Source organism: Myotis daubentonii, chromosome 2 (genome assembly GCF_963259705.1).
Source record: "Myotis daubentonii chromosome 2, mMyoDau2.1, whole genome shotgun sequence".
NCBI classification, from domain to species: Eukaryota; Metazoa; Chordata; class Mammalia; order Chiroptera; family Vespertilionidae; genus Myotis; species Myotis daubentonii.
In genome coordinates, this window is record NC_081841.1 from 191181200 (window position 1) to 191189831 (window position 8632).

Consider the following 8632-nt stretch of genomic DNA (forward strand, 5'->3'; position numbering starts at 1 on the left):
TGGTGCCCTTCCCATCACCTATAACACTAAGATTCTGACTGTTAATGGTTAGAAAGCTGGGGAAGAGGAAAGACTGTAAAGGAGAGGTTTCTAGTGTCATTTTGTTGTTGTTTGTCTGTTTTGGTCATTTTTACAAGAAACCATTTTATGTTGTATCTGAAAAATGGACAGCCATCACCATTTAAAACTTTAGAGTGGAAATTTGACTTTGGCAATTGCAATGACTATTAGCAAAATCTTTCCTCCTTCCTTTTTTAATAGAGTAGACCTTGAAATGCTTCTAAAATATTCAGCATGTGGGATTTGGTATTTATTTTAGAGAATGCTGATGCAGAACTCGGAGCTCCAGTTTGAACACCGGTAGACGGTGTTGTTATAGAAAAGTGAGAAGCTAGGGAAATTCCAGGACAAGCTGAATAGGCAAACTAAGACAGTTTGCAGACACTAGTAAATCCTATCTTCCCTAAACCAAGGACACTTAAGGGTAAATGGTTTGTGCCTGGCCTGTGTGGCTCAGAGGTTGAGTGTCAACCCAGGAACCAAGAGGTCACTGGTTCAATTCCTGGTCAGGGCACATGCCCAGGTTGTGGGCTCAATCCCCAGTAGGGGGTGTGCAGGAAGTCTCTGACTTCCCAGTGAGCCAAAGCAGCCCAGCCTAGGCTCTCCTATTGCTTCTACTATGTCCTTCCTTGTTTCAGGGCCCTAAGTATGTTTTTGCTGCGGTCAATACATTCTTGCTTGCTTTCCTACACCTTGTGTCTTGATTGAAATCTTTTCTTCAAGAAGACAAGAACATGCCCTGACCGGTTTGGCTCAGTGGATAGAGCATCAGCCTGCGGACTCAAGGGCCCCAGGTTCGATTCCGGTCAAGGGCATGTACCTTGGTTGCAGGTACATCCCCAGTGGGGAGTGTGCAGGAAGCAGCTGATCAATGTTTCTCTCTCATCGATGTTTCTAACTCTCTAGCCCTCTCCTTTCCTCTCTGTGCCAGAAGCCGGTCCATCCTTGCTGCTTGACACAGTCGCTGCAGGGAAGAAACATCTGCACAGCATACGTTTCAAGGAACCTGGCGTATATGGCATACTGTTCTTAATATGTTTGCTCACCTTCTTGGAGCTATGTGTTTTAACCAAGGTCACCTCTCCAGAAAGGTTGTTTCCCCAGGTAGGGATTTTCCCCTGAAGTTAGGGAGGGAATAAAACCCCTTAACTAAATGCCAGGCGGGTAGTTAATCACTTTAACTACGAACAATCACCCTTAAGCTACATAATCTTATCTCCCAGGAATGGAGATAAGAAACACCCTAACCTTTGGAATATAAATTGATAGAATCAAAATCAACTGGTATAAATACAGATGTAACAAGACAATAAAAGGCAGAACTTGGCTGGAGATCCTAGCCTAGACAGAACTTGGCTGGAGATCCTGGTTAGGCTGCTGATCAACTGAACGCTATCTCTGTGTCATTCCTTCTTCGCCGACTCTGTCCACACCTTTGGGGACCCCTGGACCTGTTGGTGTTGGACCCCAACATCTCTGTAAAAAAATCAATAAAATATATTTTAAAAATAAAAAAAAGAAGAACAGAACACCAAGGTCTCCTCCTCTTCCCAGTAACAGTATGGGCTGAGGCCACTATGTGTTTTCTGTAAGGGGGAACAGGACCCAAGGCCCTCTTCAGTAAGTGCTCTGAAACTCAGATGGGGCAGAGGTGTGAGGGCATCTCATCCATTGCTCACTCATCTCATGCATGACAGGTTACTGTTAGACTTACCTTTCCTAACTACCACTTTGTACAGAGACCTGCCATGCTCTCTACTTCCTAATCCACAAGTTGGAACTCTGCCCACGATTACCTGCTCCCCCCCGACACACACACACTGGCCACCCTTTTCTATGATAGCTTTCCCACCCCCTTTCCCTTTATGGCCCTATCCTGCTTTATTTTCTTGCCACTATTTAAAATTGTCTTGCGTATTCACATGTTTAGCTGTGCCAGCTTCCTCTCCAGAATGTAAGCTCCATGAGGAAGAGACTTTTTCTGTTTTGCTCACCACTAGGCCTGGCGAAGAGTATCTAGCACATAGTAGTTGCTCAAGAAAGCTTTGAGTCAGGAAAGAATGGGTAAAGTCACCATCCTGGTGAGGCCAGAAGTGATGCCTTGCAAACACATCACCATCAGCCATGCTCCACACCCTCACTCATGGAGCTTGCCTTACTTGAAAATCCCCCCAGTCCTGTATGTGTGTGGGTGACCGGCAGCCCAGGCACCCTTCCTCAAATCACCACCCCCACCCCACCACCATCACCACCTCTGGTGAGCCCTTTCCGGTTCTTTTCTCTGCCTTCCCACCACCCTCTCAGCCTCTGCCATGCAGTTTTGCCTGTGAGAATTTCTAACTGGCTCATTTTATTCACCATTATCTTATTGTTCGTTCCTGTAGTAATTTAACAATTCCCTAGAGACAGGGCGTGTGTTTTAAGCTAATTCTGTGTCCCAGCTCACTACACCTTTCTCAGCACAGTCCATTATTCAGTAAATATGGGAATGTAGGCCCATGGGAATGAGGTCTTTGTGTTTTGTTCTCTGGTGTCTCCCAAGTGCCTAGAAAAGGAACATAGTCAATCAAAGCCTATTTGAATACATTTGTTGATTAACCCAATGTTTTTTCCACTTGAAAAACTGCTGCATTCAGAGCAGGGTCTGGGGAAGGGAGGGTCTTCCGACACCTAGTCCTAGCCCCAGTGCCTGGCATGTGAATTCACTCAGCAAGTTTGTTTAACCTATGCCGCCATCTTGGTTCTCCCGTTTAAAAAAATTTTTTTTCTAATCGTACAACACATGGGAAAAAAAAAACAACAAAAAACTAAATTTAACCAGGAGAATGTCTCCAACTTTCCACCACTCTTAAAAATTTTCTAAAAGGTGGTCAATGGCCTTATTCATACTCATGAAGCAGAACTGAGGAAGGAGGTAAGCTCAGAGTGAAGAGTCTGTTTAAACTAGCTACTTACATGCCAAGTGCGGTGTTTATTTTGCCTGGATTTAAATCACTGGCCTAACAGGGTTATCCTTTTTCCAATTGCTAGATGAAACGTACCTAAGGCCAAGAAAAGTATGTAATTTCTTTTTCAAAGGGATTCAAACTGAGCAATTTGGGGACTGTCTACAGTTAAAGTAAAAGAAATAAGAAAATGTGGTTTCTTCTCACAGATTTTGCAAAGTAGCTTGGGAGCATTCCTAGGTACTTTGTTATAGAACAATTCTACCTTTTAAATTGCTTTCCTTGAAAACACACGAGGCCCTTGCCAGGTAGCTCAGTTAGTTAGAGCATAGTCCTGATATACCAAGGTTGTGGGTTCGATCCCCAGTCAGGGCACATACAAGAAACAATCAATGGCCCGGCCAGCGTAGCTCAGTGGTTATGCATGGACCTATGAACCAGGAGGTCACAATTCCATTCCCAGTCAGGGCACATGTCCGGGTTGCAGGCTTTTTCCCCAGTGTGGTGCATGGAGGAGGCAGGCGATTAATGATTCTTTCTCTCTCTCTCTCTCTCTCTCTCTCTTTCTCTCTCTCTCTCCCCCTCTCTTTTCCACTCTGAACTCAATAAAAATATATTGGGAAAAGAAACAACTAATGAATCCATAAATAAGTGGAACAATGAATTGACATTTCTCTCTCTCTCTCTAAATCTATTATAATAAAAGTGTAATATGCTAATTAGACGGATGACCTTCTGGACGAAGCCAGAGCTTCGAGGGCCGAGCCCCTTGCATGAATTTCGTGAATCAGGCCTCTAGTTAATGCAAAAAAAAAACAAAAAACAAACAAACAAAAAAAAAAACTTGCCTATCTATTATGTATTCATTCAGCAGATAGGAATTGAAGCACTTAGCCCTGACATAGGGATAGAGCAGTGAGAAAGACAGCCAACAAAATAAATAAGCAAAATACACAGTGTCCTAAATGATTAAAAGTTAAATGGACAAAAATAGAGCAGGGAGGTAGATAGAGAATGAGGTCTGAGAGTGGATGCAGGGCGTTCAACAAAATCCTCAGGACTCCTTCCAGCTGACAGCGGGCTCTGCCAGCCAAGAGGTGACTCTCATCCTCATGGTCCTGGTTAGAGCTCCAGCCATCACACCATATTCCAAGCAGGAGTAAGAAGAGTGGACAGAGGGCAACCTGTTGGCACATGACACTTTTGCTTACATACCATTGACCAGAAGTTAGTCATCTGACCCTACCTAACCGTAAGGAAGATTGTGAAATCTAGTCTTTAATCTGAGTCATTCTGTACCTAGATAAAAAATCTCTAATTATGAAAAGAGGAGGAGGGATACATGTAACAAATTCAATTGATACTGTTCAAAATACATCAATGCCAAAAATATTTTCTCCCAGCAATAGGTCTGAATTATGTGCCAGATCTAACTGATAATCTCACTGGGTTCGGCAGACACATGTGTTGGTGGTAATAACATCTGCAAGGGTCACTACAGAGAAGAATAGCAGTGTGGTGTGTGTGTGTGTGTGTGTGTGTGTGTTTTATTTATCCTGCTTGCCCAACACCTTGTCAACATTGGGTGATAAAGTTTGATCTTTACTCATGCAGTGGGTAGAAATATATCTCATTTTCATTTGCATTTCTTTAATCATCAGTAAGATCAATTTTTTTTTAATCTATTGGTCATTAGTGGTTTGCTGTTGTAGTTAATTGTCTATTTATAACCTATACACATTTTAAAATTAGGGTCTACAATAGGTTTGACATTCTTCAAAATAAGAAATTGGGAATCATATGTGTATGATTGTAAATAAATATGTAAATAAATTTCAAATATATATATATATATATATATATATATATATATATATACACAAAGCATGTAAATTATAAACACTTGCAAATAAGTTCCTTTGCTATATAATATGTAAAAGCTTATATGTATATACTAGAGGCCCGGCGCATGAAATTTGTGCACAGGTAGGGTCCCTAGGCCTGGCCAGTGATCAGGACCCATCTGTAGGATGACTGACGGAGCGATGGGGGGCACCCACTGGCACCCACCTCGGCTGGCCTGGGGCTTGCAGGCTGGGGGTAGCTCCTGCATTGAGCATCTTCCCCCTGGTGTTGAGTGCACGTCATAGCGACCGGCCGTTCTGCTGTTCAGTCGATTTGCATATTAGGCTTTTATTATTTAGGATTTGTTCATGTAAGTATGTCAACCTTGTTTATGATGAGTTTTATTTTTTTATCACACAAACATTTTGTGTTTGCATCTAACCAAATGTACCAACTTTTCCTGCATAGTTTTTGGCCATTTCAATATCCATCTTGGTCCCCTCCCTCAGTTTCCTGCTAAAGGCCTGGGCTCAGCTGGGTGAAAGGAAAGAGCATGAGAGGATCTGGATTTCCAATCAAGATTGGCCACTTTTTAGTAAGCAACTCTGGGCAAATGCCCCTAATGGTCCTGCACTTCAGTTTCCTCATCTATCAACACCGGATGATAGTGCTCCGTCAGCGTTGTTGTGAGTGTGTGACCCTTTACACAGGGAGTGCACAATACATGTCAGCTCCCTTATTTCCTCCTCTGTGGGGAGCCCCTACCCACACTCCCCTCCTGCCCCAATTCTACTAGCATCCCCTCTGCCAGCAGGGTCCACACTCAATAGGATGAATCAGGCCCTTGGGAACAACAAAGTACCCCAGCTTGAGCAGGAAATACTAGGTACTTATTGAGTCTGTTTTACTTTTCAATTTCAGATACCCACCCCCTCCCGAGTTTCTGCTCTTTCTCTTAGACCTCCCTTCATCCTCTTCCTTCCCACCGTGGAGCTAATGAGCAGGGTCTGGATTCTCTACAACAATCCAGAACTGGGACATCGGTGCCCCTGGTTCCTTTGTGGGACTGCTGAGTGAACAGAAAGACTATTAGGCACAGACATCCGACACATAGATTGGGGGCTGGGAGGAGGATCTAGTTGTTGGGAAACTCCTTTCCCTGCTTCAAAAAGGCATAACAACTGCAGTACCAGCTGCTATTTTATATCAACAATCTGCCAAGATCATTTCCTCTTAGATTTCAGAATGTATTTTTATTTCATGCCTTCCACCAGCTCATTCTCTATTTATTATAAAAATTATCCTAACACTTCAAAGCAAATTTAACAGAGTTTTAAAAATATGAAAATCAATACAAACTTCAAAAATGGTAGATTTCTGATGAAAGGAATCATCTAAAATGAAATAAAAATGTGTGGTGCCTTTCAGCCCAGGAGGGGAGCTTTCAGATCCTGTCTCGTTCACCATCAGCCCATCTTCTGCTCGTCTACCCTCTGCACCATCTGCTATCACTAACCCTCAACCTTACACGCTTCAGGCAAAGTTTAGTACTATTCCTGCCCATGAGCCACATGACTGGTCCAGGATCAGTACTATACCACCTTCCGTGATGGTATCTTCCGGGTCATCCCATTCTCTCTATCCCTAGTTCAGCTCGATCCACGTCTGGGTAATTCCATAGGTAAAGCCCACACTGGGGGTCATCTATTCTGTCCTAACAGCAGTTTAAGCATTGCTAGTCACCCTTCTTTGTCTCAAGGTGGATGCTGGTCTTTATATTTCTTTCCCCATGTTCCTTGGGGACACGGACCACTTTTTCCCTGGTGTATTCGTTTGCTCCGGCTGCTATAACAAGTACCACAGACCGGGCAGCTTAACCAACAGGAATTTATTTATTCACAGTTCTGAAGGCTGGAAGTCCAAGATCAAGGCAGGCCTGGCTCCTTGAGGTGTTGCTGGTGCGACTGTTCGATAGGGGACCCCACGGCCAGCTGCCCCATCTCTAGATCTCTAGCCGGCAGCATTCCTTGTTGGGGTAGAACTCTAGATGCAGAGACATGACAGCTTCCTTCCCTCTTTTGGGTAACAGTTCCATGTAATTGGTCTATGCCTTGCCTCTCTGACTGATCTTCAAGTCTGAAACCTTGTCATGGGGGACATGTACGTCTGGGAAGGACTTTGAAAGGGCTTCCAGGGACAAAGAAAGAAGGGGTGCCGGTCAGCACGGCTGCAGGGCAGGGTCTCTGTCTGTCAGGTCTCAGGCTCAGCGGGATAGGGGTGTGGTTGTGGGTGCTCCGGAGCTTACAGCCACCCTGGCTTCCCACCACTCCTTGGTCTCTAGCCCACTGTGGAGAAGCCCCTTTTCTTTCGGAGCCCATGGTTTCACCTGGGCGCAACTAAACAAAGGACCCCTCTTCTGCGCTCCTTTAAGACTTGGGGTGCCTAGCCTCTGGTCATTCCCTGCAGTTCTTTTTAGTGTTTAGGATGTAGCTACAGGGATGGTTTTCCTCGGGGTAGGCCAGCTGTTCTCAAAGCCCTGAGCACCTTCATCCTTCCCTGTCGTCTGAAATTTAGGTTTAAGTTTTTCTTTCAACTTCCTCTTGCAGAACAATGTGAACTTCCCCATGCAGACAGAAAAAGGAACTCGAATTGCTTTCAATTTTTCAGTAATTGATTGAGCAAATTTTGAATGTTTTTATTTTATTTTATTTTTTATTTTGTTGCTGGTGCCAGGAACTTCACTTTTATTATTGAATCCTTACAAATAAAAGAATTTTGTTTTCACTTCGCAGATGTTAAAATTAAAAATCATAAAGGTGAAGTGAGTTACCAAAGAACATGTCTGTAACAGGGAGAACTATAGGTCTCAGGCTTAGAAGACATTGAAGCCCAGTTTTCACTTTCTTGCTTTCACTAGATCTTAAAATGATTCGGTAGTTCAGTAACTTCAGAAACACTAGCAAGCTTCTCTCCCTCCGAATGTTTTTAAAACATTGTACACGAAAGTGTTTTCTAAGTTGTGCTAATATGTCCATTGTTACCTCTTCCATCTCACTGATTGTCAGCTTTGCAGACAACGGACGGAGAATCTGATCACAACTGACCGAGGAAAGGAGCAGAGGGTTTTTTGTGGTTTTTTTTGTTTTGTTTTTTTGTTGTTGTAGTTAATCCTCACCTGAGGATATTTTTTCCATTGCTTTTTAAGAGAGAGGGAGGGAGGGAGGGAGGGAGGGAGGGAGGGAGGGAGGGAGGGAGGGAGACACATGGATTGGTTGCCTCCCCTATGCATCCCAAGAGGAACAACCCAGAGTTAACCTGCAACCCAGGCACATGCCCTTGACCAGGAATCAAACTCTCGATCCTTCAAGCCTTCAATGCACAGGCCTACACTCCAACCACTGAGCCATGGTCCTGGGCACTGAAAGGTCTCCAGTTCCATTCCCGGTTAGGGCACATGCCCAGGTTGTGGACTGGATCCCAGGTCAGGGTGCTTCGGTGTCTCTCTCTCTCTCTCTCTCTCTCTCTCTCTCTCTCCCTCTCCCTCTCTCTTTCTCTCTCTCCCTCTCCCTCTCCCTCTCCTTTCCTCTCCAAAAAAAATAAATGAAAATGTATTTTTTAAAAAGGAAAAAAATTACTCTTTGAAAATATTACTTGTCCTGATTTTTTAATGGATACGCCCACTTAAAAATATTCCTCTTCTCATCCTGTACATTTCTCATTTTCTTATTCCTCACTAATTCTTAGCTCACATTTTCAGGGATGATATGTAGGGTTAGGAAAAG